Genomic DNA, 14,605 nt, shown 5'->3' on the forward strand with positions numbered 1-14,605 from the left:
CACAGGGGATTCTGATAGCCTCATCTTCATGACCCAGTCTCTGGGTCCTTTTAGGAACTGACTGGATGGGTTCAATTAGCTACTAAAACAAAGCAAGAAAAATAAGATGGCGAAATTGCCCTCTCTCCTTTGTAACAAGGTGCTTAAGGGTTTAAATAACACTTGGTGTGAAGTTCTAGGTTTAGACATGCAATAGTCCTTGTTAACTATTGTAGTAATTGACTTAAAATATAACTGACATATTTCTCTCTCTCTCTTTGACTTTCTATTTTGGTGTCCATGCAAGCAGAGCAATTGTAAAAAGTGTTTTCAGTGAAGTGATGGAATTGATCGATGAGTTATTGCTTTAAAATGAAAGCACAGAGGCATTTGTGCAAAAGGAAAATAGGTTCAATTAGTACTTTAAATGAGAACAGGGTGCTTCAAACAGATTCCCACAAAAATAATTATAACCCACAGATTCCACGGATACCAGTCATGCTATTTTTCACTATAATCTTCTCCTTCCTCATTGTGCTCTATCTATCCCAGTGGTATACTATGCAGAAGGTTAATGTACTCGTGGCCTGGGCCTGGACCTTCTTTTCGTCAGTGAAACAGACACAGTAGATTGCTTTGCTCTCTCCGCTGCTGCAGCGCCAGAAAATAGTATGTCTGCTCTCTCGATGTGGAAGGTGTTTGCTGTACTGAGGTCCTTTGTATCACATCTGAGAAAGATCCAGCTTTTGCACTTTCAGCAATTTAAAAGAAAGTAAGTTTAGACGATGCAGTAATGCTTTGCTTGGCAATTAAATGTGTGCTTATGCGCTATGTGTAGATTTCTAATCACAACTGTACAATGAATTCAATGTCGACACCTAATGACCTTCACACCAGACTATTATAATGGTCGGTTCAATGGGCTCTGAAACATATCTGGTTTAGAATACAACAATGCAGAAATGGGAGGAAGAAAAACTAAAGTAATCTAACAAACTGAGGCAATAAACATACATACAAATAAATACTGAAGAAAAAGGGCAATGATATCTATACAAATTCTGCATATAGCTACATAGCTTGGGTTATAGCAACATGTCTGCATCCTTTTATGTTATTGTTCAGCGTGTAATCCTTTAAAATTTAGGGTAAGTAAGGAAGGAACCTCTGTTATTTGTATGACATTAAGCTCAAAAGACTCCATAAAAAGGGAGATTAAGGAACACACCTTCAACTGCCATACGGTTAGAAGAAAAATCACTTTAGTGGTCGCTACTTTACACCGAATGAGATGTATATCATAGGACCAACCACATGGTTTCACAAGAGACATCCCCGACCTAACAGTGTAACAGCAGGGGTGGGTCTATTAAGTCAGTATTAAGGTGTATTAATAGAGCTTTGTGAAGGACTCATACAGCACCACACCTGGCTTCAAACAGATATTTAACAAGGTGCAGATAACACCGTGTGGGTAATTATCACAGTCTGGTTTGCTGTGGAACATAACGTTACAAGAAACAACCATTTTGACTCTGTCTAATGTGACTGATTGCTCTGTTAATGACCCCGAAGCTGAGATCTCATTTGCGTGACTGCTGCACTTCCGTCAGATTTTAATCATCAGCAAAACCCAAACAAGAAAAACAACTAACAAAGGCAGAACCAGTCCCAATAATTCAACCCCCTGTCCCACTGTTCTAAACAGGCTGTATCAGAAATCCTTTCTTTGTTGGAATGGTTGAAGACCAAGTGAACTGAACGCAGGACTAATACATTAAAATGATGAATCCCACAAATAAGTAAATTAGAAACACCGTTAAAGTGTAAATGTGGCCTGTTGTGTTTAGTAGACAGAAGAAGCCCAGTGAGTCACTTTGCTGTGTTTATAAACGACAGGAATTTCCCTGTAACTCACTTCGAGATACTGCTGAAATTATATCTTGATTTGCACTGATAAGGGGCAGATTATTCACAATTATGTCTAAAAGACCTAATAGAATATTTGCCTCATTTCCACCATCAAAGGATAAGTACAGCATTATTGCAAACATGGAGATTTGTTCATGGCATGTCAGGGTTGTGATCTGAAAACTCTCAGCTGGTTTTTATATTATGTCTGTCACCTGAGGCAAGCTTACAAGACCAGTTACATTTCCTCATAACCACCAGAAATGTAATATCAGGTCTAATTCTCAGGTCTAAGGGGAAAAGTAAACTATTTTAGCATCTTCTGAAAAATGTAATTATTAGTCGAATACTCGAGTGTCTGTGAATATTTCTTATTGTTAAATCTTAAATGTGTTAAGAAGTGTGCATTCCTTCACTACTGCTGTGTGTGTTCATGTGGTGCTGTGTGTTGCCTCAAAAACAAATTAGCTCTGATCTAAGCCAAAGCCACAAAAATTTGTACAATTAAATATAATGGTTACACAGGGAAATTTTATACCCTAAAGTCACTAAAGGTGTTGTTCACGGCGCCGCTATACATGCTTGCCTTAGAAGTTCTAGCTAGATAAACAGCTTCCAAAAAAGTTGGCAAGCTTTGAAAAAACATCTCTATGTACATAAAAGATGAACATACTAATTAAAAAAATAGGACACGTACATAAAGGTTTCAATAGATCATTTATTAAGCTGTAAGAAGTGCAATGCGTATGAGGAATGCATTTTACTGACTAGCTTACTATATACATATTAGGCCACTTATATGGGTTTGCATTAAAAGTTAGGGGTTGGATTTCTTTCACCCATGAATGTTCAGCCATTTTCAGTGCCTTCCTTAGTAAAGCACAGTCAATTGTGTTTGTCAAATAAGTATCTGCATATTTAGCGATCATTAGTCAGGGAAACTGCACGTGGATGATCCCAGTGCCAGTGATACATCTGCCTCCAGGATTACCTCAATAGACTGTTCACACATGTGCTCTGGAATTAAGGCACTGAAATCTGGAGTCCAAGCTTTTGCACATATAACGGCAGAATCTGTGATTGAGCTCGGCCCTTGTAGGGATTTGAACTGTATTCTCTACCAGGGTAGTGTTACTGCAGTCAGTAGTTATTGGTGTATGTGTGTGTGTGTGTTTGAAAATAAGTGTTTTTAGAGCTGGATTTTTTAAGCAATACAAGAAGACTGACATATCTCCAGTTCTATTTTAAAGTTGCATACGAGAAGCAAAAGGTTGGACATGTTCAGACTCCAGGACTCAGTGTCTTTTCACTGTCGTAGCCGACTGTAGGAGAAGTGCCTCGAGGGCAGAGGAATCCCAGACGATTTTGTCGCCAGTGCATGAAGTCATTCAATCAGAGATTGTTTTCTAAGGGGTGTGCGACTAGACGTGATACATTACAGTACAGTGTGTATAACATATGATTATATTACTTGTTTGTTTGTTTGTATCATTTTGTTGCTAAATACATTGAGTTAAAATTCTTGTCCTCTGAACATGCAGTCATTTTCTTGCATTTTCAATGAAACACATGGTAAACAGCAAGCTCTCACAGGATTTCCACAATGTTGTTATATTTCTTCAAATGGACACTTTCACCGTCTCTCTCAACCTAATAGGAGATCCTTCACAGTTTGATACAGTTTGATCTCAAACAGATTGAGCACTCCTCCTTCAAGTGAGATAGTTGGTATGTATGCCAAGTGCTCTTTGTGGTTCCTTGCGAATCCAACAAGGGAAGGGGTAGGACATGGAGAAGTGGCCCCAGAACAGGGTCCTCGTGTTTACGTTGGTCTGCTGAGTGGGAGCCTACATGTCCGTGCATATCGCACCATGGGCTTGAAAAGGATATTTCAAGGTATAGAAAGCTATTGCAGAATATGGAGATATGCATATAGGCAGTACATGACATGGAATTGAATTTGTTTCTTTTTCACACAAAAAAATTAAATAACAAGATGCCATTTGCACTCAAACAATTCCAAGTATAACACTGCCATAGCAAAGTAACACACTTGTATTGCTTAATACTGTGTTTTATACACGTTGGTACTTATTGTGCACAAACTAGCCACTTGATGGTATATTTGCTTACAGCGTCAAAGGGAAAATCTGCCTTATTATGTCTTTGTCAAGACTGGACATGTTAATATGGCAGCTCTCTCCAGCTCTCTGACAAAGAACTTCATTAAATTGTTTCTTTGCTACATAATTATAGTTTTGTATTAAACAAGACATCATCATCATCATCATCATCATCATCATCATCATAATAATAATAATAATAATAATAATAATAATAATAATAATAATAATAATACTAGTTAGAAGAAGAGGAAGAGGAAGAAGAAGAAGAAGAAATACAATTAATACAAAATATCCTATTTATTTGCCTATAAATTGAATCTATTCTCTCCATTGCAGACTAGCTCCCATTGTTTGATTGTTTGTCACAAATGAATATTATTTAAAAAATAGATAAAATCAGGGGCATCTGGAGTCACTGCATGAATTGGCTACTCCATATACAATAATACAAAATAGAAAATGTAATTTGTAACTCTTCACTTTCTATGCACACAGCCCAGAACTTATTAATACTACAATAGCTGTTGTCATTCTGTTTCTTTTCAGCTTCTGTAGATGAAGGAGACCAAATATTGACAGTTTTATTTTAAAATAATAATTACAAGGTTTGCTACGTTCTTTACACTTCTGGGATTCCCCCCCACAAAAAAAAATCCAACAGAGTCGTGGAACGCCTCCAGAAACACTGTTCGTCTGCCCCAAACAAGAGTTCTGTAATGTACACAGACGTTTGTGATGACTCCGTGGGAATCTGAGACAAGATAGGTATAGATGGTATGGAATAATACATACGTAGAGAGCATATTAAAAAAGAAATCAGAGCAGAAATTAAAGGCTTATTTATGTGGGTTAACTGGAGCCAGGGATATTGTTATGGCTCCAGAAGGTATGCTGTGTTTGCAGACAGAGCCGCTGCTTTGATGAAAAATCACTGGGAGCTGAAGAGACTCCCTCATCCTGATAACTTCTAATCTCCAGTCGGGTTCTGTGTCTGATGATGCAGATTCTGAAACACAGCAAAGTCTTATGAATATGGAAGATACCCACTGTAAAACTTACCAAACCAGCTACGTCAATAAATAAGTCTGCTCTGAATGCACGTAGGTGAGAGAGTTAAGTAGTTATTTAATATGTTTTCATACATAAAAGGATCTCTTCTGTCTAATGTCATGTTTTATTAATGCAGTTAATGCAGTTTGTTAACAGCCACATATCTGGCCTGTCAAATAGTTAAAACAAAATCAATGCAATCGTGTATACAGTGGTGTGTTGAACATCTGAATACCAGGATCAAGGTTGTCTGAAAGCAAACTATTTACAGCACCCGGAGTGTTTGTTAAAATAAGTTAATTACAAAATGGAGACAAGAATATCGATTTTCACACTGACACTGAATAATCACTGTAATGGAAGCCTAGGTTGGTGACACTTGCTTCTTTAACATAAAAGAAGAAAACAAAAACATTAAAGGGAAGCTATAAGTGAAGCATAACTATCTGAAAATGTAAACTGATGAAACTTCAAATCTCTATAGAAGTATGATGGGGGATGAATACCTTATGCCATTGTTGAGGCATCCTGGATATAATCAACTAAGCAAGTAACCTGAAAAAACATATGTTTGTATCAGTATGAAATGCAGTAAAACACAGACTAATGGGTGTGTCTATATATATTTATATTTGTTTATAAGCAATTTTTTAACAGCTTGATCATGATTAAAGAGGTTGCAGCATGCTTAACAATTATAGGGCTAGAATTGTATTTTAGTGCTGAATAAAAATGAACATTAAAACATGATAATAAAACAAATTATGATAATATAAAGCACTGTGCCACTTTTCAAAAATATTGTATCCATATTCATGTGCATGTGATGTTTCTAAAATTAATATGTTTAGAATGATGAGTTAATACCCTTGAGCCACCCGGAGTTCATCTTTGTTTTTCAAAACCAGGAGGTGAAGGGAAAATAAGGGAGTAATGTTGCTATTAATATTATTTATTTTATATTTATTGTTATTTCAATTGAAAATAGGCACTTTAAGTTTAAGTGTTTAAGTTGCCAAACACTAGAAGAACTGTCTGGCTTTCAGGGAATTATTCCATTGAGATCACTATCATTATAATAACTTTATTAGTGTTTCTGCTGCATTTCCTGTCAGATTTACAGTGTGGTCTCTTGGGTTGCTGTGTAAGCACAGAAGACATGGTGCAAGACAGACCTTCTATTTTTGTGCAACAACCTGAGAATATGATGCTATTAATCTGCAGGTAAACGCGGCAGAAACATTAATAAACCATTTTTAATAAATCATCTTTTCAGATCGTCTTAGCGTGCATGGTTTGTCACACTGTCCATATTTTCATGATCTGCATTATTCTTGTATTTGTCCATAAATTAAATCCTTCAATACATACAGAAATATGCATGTGATATAATTTAAACCTGATTAGAATCAATTATATATGCTGTTTTTTTTTAATTTCATTTAAACATATTAAATGAAACAACAAATGAAAACAACAACAGCAACAAAAAAAAACCTATACAATGAGTGGGACTTTTCTTGATTTTAATTTTATTCTTCCAGCTTTTATTTTTGAGCAAATGTAAGTCAACCTTAACTTACATGAAACGTTGTTTTGGTAAGCTGTCTGGTCTCAGTTTTACCAACATGAATGTTCAACAAAATGGAGAACTCATCAGCTCCAAAACTCTAAAAGAATCCAAAGATTTCACAGGATAGGGGTGAAACTTATTTGCATCTTCAATGGTACTGTTTTTAAGGTAACAAGCTTTTTTCAAAGTAGAAAGAAAGGATCTTACATGTTATGGTTTGGCTCCCCATCTGTATGTAAGGTCATCAGTCACAGTAACCAAATGGCAGACCAGTTTGTCTCATATTGTTTTCACATACTGAAGTCCAGGCAGATGTGCCAAGAAAAAATAAATCTGTAAAGGGAAAATCACTAAGCATTTTACTCAGAAATCTTTTATATCCTTTGGCACAGAGCTCTCACGTTGTATACAGTAGTTTTTGGAAATCTCACTGCAGTTCTACCTTTGAAGAAAAACAACAAAACATTCTTCAGATACAACACAGTTTTAATTCAAAATTGAAGAAGTGTCCAACATATTGTAATGTGTTTTGAGTAAGGAATACAATATTTGTATACCTCTTCCTATAAGTTGTCTTCAAAATCAACAAATACAGCTATTATATTGTTTTTCATTGACAATAAAAGGTTGTGTAATAAAACTATTTATGACAAATCATATTTCTCTCTTTACTGGAAAACAAACCAAACCAAACTCATGGTCCCCTGCTGTCTTTTATAGGGTGCAGTATTATAAATCTGCATATGGCGCTACAATAATAGAAAATAAACAAACTTTGATGCGGAAACAAACATTCAGAGTCCTCAGTCAACATCAGTTAAAATAGACAATGAAATACGTTTTAAATATCTGAGAATAAAACAAAAATAAAAGGTTAGCTTATGTTAAAGTAGAGACTCAAGGAGCTTTTTAATTTTAAAGCCACAAGGGCTTTACTTGAGGGTTTTGAAATAGCTGCGGTACTTCCAACCACAACAATATTTTATTTGTCAAATCTACTGAACACTTGAAAGTACTGTTGATGAGGGCGAAGTGAAAAACAACAAAAAGAATAAGAGAACGGTGTTTTAATTTTCCTTCAGGGGCTTTACCCCGCTGTTTGTTTTTATGGAAGCTAATGTGGGTGACAGTGAAAACACAGCCACAGAGAAACAATACCATTTCGTTTAGAAGCTAACAGGTTTTAAAAAGGCAGTAGTATTTTTATTTTTTCAGGGAGATTCAGATCAAACTCAGATAAGCAGACCATGAACCAATGAAACAGAGAGAGGAAGACAGGGAACACATAGATTTATAATAAGTAGAGAATGGATAGTTATAGTTAAAGAATAAATTGTTAGAACCACAGAACAAATTCAAGTTTTTTTACTAAATGTTTCACTAGATCAACAGATCAGAAACATATTGAGAGAAATACAATCATCTACAGGGCACGTTAAAGTGACCACAAAATGACAAAACGAACCACACACACTAAAAAATAACACTGAGTTGCAATGGTAGATAAAAACATATCAGAAAGGATTAGAGAGACTTAGAAAATAATATGAACTAAATGTGAACTAAACCTAATGAAATGACATTAACATAAGACACAAGACAAAATAGAGTTTGTTTCCCAATTATTATGAACACACTCTGAAAGTCATTTAACCAGTGAAGCTAGATTAATTAGAATAGATCGGACACAAGGACGTGTTCAAAAGGTACCAACACTCTTTATGATCAAACTAAGATAAGCTGAATATGCTGTTACTGAAAAGGGCAGATAAAGTAGGTGGTTGGATAAATTGTATGACCAAAAGTGATCAAATTACTTTAGTAGTGATTATAACAGTGGCAATATATGAGGAGGGTTACTCTTAATATTGAATATTGTTAACCCAACCCTCACCTAATACGTTAGTAGTGGATCATTATTTAATAGGTCGTTTTATCAATCTGAAACAGCGGTTTGGGAGAAATGCTCATGAAGCCCATAGGCTATGACTAGAAACCCTTTCTATTTATTGATTGGGCACAAATGTGTTAAATATAGATTACATTCCAATACAATTTCTCATTAACTGCTATTGAATTTATATTCAAATAGCTAATGGCATAAAGCTGAAGATCTTGAAGTAGGGATGAATATATGTTGTATACACAACCTATTTCACACATTAAAAGCAAAACAAGAAGAAATAAGTAAATATAGCATTAATATGACAAAAATGGAAAAGTCATGTTTGCAGAAGTATTCTAACCCTTTGTCAAACCTAAATTCATCCAGGTGCACAAGATTACTTTAACAAGCCACACAATTACTTGAATGGCCCTCTGTGCAATAATAGTGGTTCTCTGTATGGCAGGATGGCAAAAAGGAAGCCATAATTCAAAATAAGCCTTCCCAAAGCCCGCATGGAGTTTGCAACAAAGCACCCGAGAGATTGTGCAAAGATGTTTCAGGGATCTCACTGCAAGCGAGTTTTGTTGTAAGGTTTGTAATGAAGTGGGTGGACAGGAGAGGTTGCTTTGTTTATTTACAAGATGATCTATTTGTCAACAATATTAAGGGACAGTCAACAGGGGGAGTAATGTCTCTGTGTGAATGTCATTCAGCCAACAAAGCCTGCCATCGGTTAGCTCTGCAGGCAACTCATCCTCCTGATTTCGGTTCAATTACCCCTTACTGCCTTCGTCAGAAAGTTAAAGGTAACAACCAAGCTACAATTTACACCAAACAGCTGCAATGGATATCAGTGGCAGTGCACATTAGATTATGGTACTGGTGATATTATGGTACAACAAGTGATTTTGATATATTTCCACATAAAAGATGATCAGATTGTCATTCTAATGAAATACATGCAAATTGACTGAAAACTGGTTAATGTGCAGAAACAGATACTGATAAGAGCGTAACCTCAGACTGAGGTGAGATAGTTAGTATAGTACCCAAGGGATCCGTTTTAGGCCTACTTTTCTGTCTGGCTTATCTCAAAGATCTAGACCATGGTTTCGTAAGTAAACCTTTTTTAAATTGGCAGGTTAAAATGGAGAATAGGGGAAGGAGCTAACACGGTAGACATTTGATTGATGCATTTAAACACCTGAAAGGTCTTGATTAAGTCATCACAAGGGACTACTTCAAGCTCAACAATAAATCAAGGGCCTGAAAGCACAAGTAGAAATTAGGGGCAGGTGAATTTGTGACTGAAATTTCCGTATACAAAGAGTCCTGGGATTTCTGAATAAATAGTTGATTTATCAAGACATGATGTCAAAGCTCAGGTCATTAAAACTCTGCTATAGCCTGGCCAATCACTAGTCACAAACACCACTGGGCTTGCATGGGGAATCCTTGACAAAACCTGAACAAAAGCAATTCCACAGACTGACTTCCTGAGTCTCTATTGCAGTTTTTTGAGCTGGAATGGGCTACAGTTCCACAGACCAGGATTATTGAATGTGTAAACGCTTTTCACGACACAAAGGGTAGCATAACACAAAGTATAATTTCTAAACTAATGCTCCCATCCAATTTGGATACAAGTTTGGTCAATTTCAGAAACCTCTGCAATGCCATGCATATTCATATTTGGAAGCAGGCAAATGTCGAGAAAAGAATGAAAAATTATGAATGCAGAAAGTATTTATTTATTTCACAATATTTAATTGTGAATTTAGGGAATTATTTAACATTCATAAGTTTTGCAGTGCATTAATATACTGAATCTCTTGCCAGCTGTCATGTGATAATGCCGTGTGTGGAGTAAACGGGAAACTAATACCACACAGAATGAAAGAAATCGAAATCATGCCAGAGCACTGTTTGAAATAAAAAAAAAATATCTGCATAATTCTGCTTTTATATTTTTAAAGGTGTTTTAATTGTCAAATATGCTTAATTCAATGTCACATTGCCGTATTTCTCCTCTCTATTCCCTATGCATTTAAATTTCACTCGCTGAACATGCGAAACATGAATAAAATTAAATGTAAAAAAGACACAGCTGCAGTGCTATGTGTAAACTTGTCATACTGGCGTCTAGAGAGGTGCAAAAGAAACGCCCCTGTATTCCCACCTTGTCATCATTTTAAAAAGCACAGTATTACATGTTGAATAAATATGTATGAATTTAAGTTAATCTGGCAGTTACCTCAAATCCTATTTTAGACTTTTAATGAAGCATTAGTAAACCTTAATTTGAATTCAAGATATGCATTCACACCAACAATCATATTATTAAGAAAAGAAAGAATTACCTCTCTAATTAAAAGGAAATACAGGTTTACAGCAGTATCCTGTGACAAATACATCAAAACACATTGCTATCAATTTCATATCTATCAAACATAATAAAATCTATAAATACACCGTTGTTGTTTTTCTCTTTTTTGATTTTTTGTTTTGTTCTTACATTGAATTGCATCCCAGCTCAGGATAAGCAATGGCCACAGGTAATGCATATTCAAGGGATGTCCCTGATCCTGGTCTGGAAATGTGTGCCAATGTTTGAATGTTAATGAAGGTAGAGGGTTTGAATTTGGCGTGATTGCACATGTTGATCCCTCAGAAAGTGTACGCCATAGTGGTCCACTTATTAAAAAGGATGCTAACCACTTCTCAGCAATTTCTTCCTTCTGATGAAGAACTGTATTCATAGTTTCCTCAAGCGGTTAGTCAATTCTGCATGAGGGATTTTGAAGTGGAGTGTGGAGCCATCTTTGTGGAGGGCTAAGTTATTCTGCAGAGTGGGACAAGGAGGTTGAGATACGCTTCCAATGAAGAACACTAGGAAGATACTCTTGTACCCCAGTCATGACAGAATGAGCTCCATCAGAAGGGGTGCTAATGCATTGGGAGAGTGTATGTGCAAAGTAATTGAGAATCTTACTAGGGAATAGGGCGGCAGGGAGTTCTGACAATGGGAGATGTTCCACTAAGGAAAGAAAACAAAGGGAAACTGCTAGTAGGAAAGACCTGAAATGTTTGTTCCTCAATGCCAGGAGTATAAGGTACAAGATGTTAGACTTAGAAGCCACAGTGCTGGCGGGTGACTATGATGCTGTAGGAGTGACAGAAACATGGCTTACAGACAATGATGGGGATGAATACAAATTGAAAGGATACACACAGTTTAGGAGAGAGATGCAAAATCGAAGAGGTAGCATTATGAAAAATGACATTGAGGCAGAAGAAACTCATATTAGATCCCAGTAACGGAACAGAATCTTTGTGGGTGAAACTTTTGGACAAGAGATGTGGAGGATTAGTGGTAGGAGTGTGTTACAGACCACCCAACTCAGATATTCCACAAGATGCTGCATTGCACAGTGTAATCAGGACTGCATGTAGCAAGGATGTGGCTGTTATAATGGGGGATTTAAATTTCCCAAACATAGATTGGGAAAGCCCAGTCGGGACTACAGAAGCAGAAATAGAAATGGTTGAGATGGTAAATGACTGCATTGTAATTCAACCTGTCAGGGAACCAACCAGGGAGAGAGCATGCATTGACTTGATCTTTTCAAATGACCAAGACAGAGTCAGAGGGACACTAGTTAGAGAACCAATGGCAAACTGTGATCACAATATGGTTAGCTTTGAGGCATTCTTTCAAAAAACAAGGACCAAGTCTAAAACAATGATCTACAATTTTAGAAAAGCAAACCATTATAGTATGAGGCGGCACTTAGAAGAGGTAGACTGGAGCACACTGGATACCGATTCAGTTGAAAATGGATGGGTATATTTTAAGAATATACTACTTGAGGCTCAGGAGAAATTTGTAGCAAAACTTAGCAAATTGAAGACCAAAAAACAGTGGCCAAAATAGTTTAATAGAAGTATGAAAAAAAAATATTATGAGAAAGAAAGTGTTGTATAGTGCATACAAAAGGAATAGAGATGAAACAAAACACAAAGAATATTTTGAACTGCAAAGAGATTTTAAGAAAGGGATCAGGAAAGCAAAGAGGGAAATAGAAAGAAAACTAATGCTAAAAGCTTTTTCAAAATACTACGACAGCAAGAGGTCAATAAAGGAGGAAGTGAAACAGATAAAGGGCAAAAATTGAAGTATCTTGGAAAACGAACAAGGGCTGGGATTAAATCAAAACTTTGACCTACCCGCTAATAGAAAACCACAGAACTGTACTCAGTTGTGACTTAATTTTTAGTTAGATGCCACTTTCTTCTAATCAGAAGTGCAACCGCTATGATGTACACATTTTTAGTTTGCTATTAGCAGGTGGGTCAAAGTTTTGATTTGGACTGTGCTTTTTCTAATCTATATTAATGATCTGGACTCTGGGATAGTTAGCAATCTTGTCAAATTTGCACATGATACTAAAATAGGTGGCTCAGCAGTTACAATCTCGGCAGCACAGGCTATTCAAAGGGACAAAGGGATAATATTCAGTTGTGGGCCGACACCTGTCAGATGAAATTCAATGTGAAAGTGCAAGGTATTACATGCAGGTAACAAAAATGTCCACTATAATTACACTATGGGAGGAATAGAACTAGATGAAGTAACGCATGAGAAAGACCTAGGAGTCTATGTGGACTCCTCACTTTCTCCATCCAAGCAATGTGGGGAAGCAATAAAAAAGCAAACACAATGCTAGGGTATATTGTCAAAAGTGTAGAATTTAAAACATGGGCAGTAATGTTCAGACTGTACAATGCACTAGTTAGAGCTCATCTGGATACTGTGTGCAGTTCTGGGCTCCACACTTCAAGAAAGATATTGCTGCTCTAGAGGCAGTTCAGAGGAGAGCAACCAGACTTATTCCAGGTCTGAAGGGAATGTCCTACTGAGAGACTGAGGAACTGAACCTTTTCACCCTGGAACAGAGGAGACTACGTGGGGACTTGATTCAAGTCTTCAAAATCATTAAAGGCATCGACCACAACAAACCAGAGGAGCTTTTCCAGATCAGCAGGGACACACACACCCGGGGACACAAATGGAAATTGAAGGGCATTCAAGACAGAAAACAGGAGACACTTCTTCACACAGAGAGGCGTCACAATCTTGAACAAACTCCCCAGTGATGTGATGGAAGCTGAAAATTTGGGAACATTTAAAAATAGACTGGATAGGATCCTTGGATCACAAACGAGCACAATGGGTTGAATGGCTTCCTCTCATTTGTAAACTTTCTTATGTTCTTATGTACTTTGCATCAGTTATCCCACATCTTGCTAGACAAATATAGTCCTCCACTAGGTCTTTGCAAAATAGTCCATTGCTGTCAGCAGAGTATAGTGGGATGTCTTGTGCTCTAAACTGTTGAGTCCAGAGAGTGACCAGAAGAAGCTAACACAATGAACGATTAACCTATGGAGGTCCCAGGCATGGATTACTATATTCCTATGCCAAATGCAGGCACATTTGCACAAACAATAATGATGTTGTGTGATTTCCTGTAAAAGCAACTGAAATAATACAAAGAGAGGACAACTACGTACAAGGCATTGGCTGTTGCAAATGTCTGATGAAAATAGAACAGTGTGTATGTTTTACTGCCATTTTTTTATTCAGACGTTCCCATGAAACAGGGTTTAAAAAAATAAAATATGTGATTAATATCTCTCAACCATGCTGCCAAACCCAGATAAGGCAAATGTTCTTTAACTCTTAATGCATCACATCCAGTCCCACTGAAACAGGAAGCAAGCCCCTCTTTATCTGTGGGTCTGATAATCCCAAAGTCAGCATTTTGGGCAATTTGCAGGACTCATTTGCAGAAAGAAGCAAATAATACAGCAAACGTAGGTGTAAGCTTTGACCCGCTAATAGCAAACTACAAACCTGTATATCATAGCAGTTACATTAATGATTAGAAGATAGTAGCATCTTACTCAAAATGAAGCTGTGACTGGGTACAGTTTTGCATTTTTGTATTAGTGGATGGGTCATGCATTAACGGCATGCAAACATTTTGTATTTAATCCAGCCCATAGTGTCATTCT

Source organism: Amia ocellicauda, chromosome 10, assembly GCF_036373705.1.
Source record: "Amia ocellicauda isolate fAmiCal2 chromosome 10, fAmiCal2.hap1, whole genome shotgun sequence".
Lineage (NCBI taxonomy): Eukaryota > Metazoa > Chordata > Actinopteri > Amiiformes > Amiidae > Amia > Amia ocellicauda.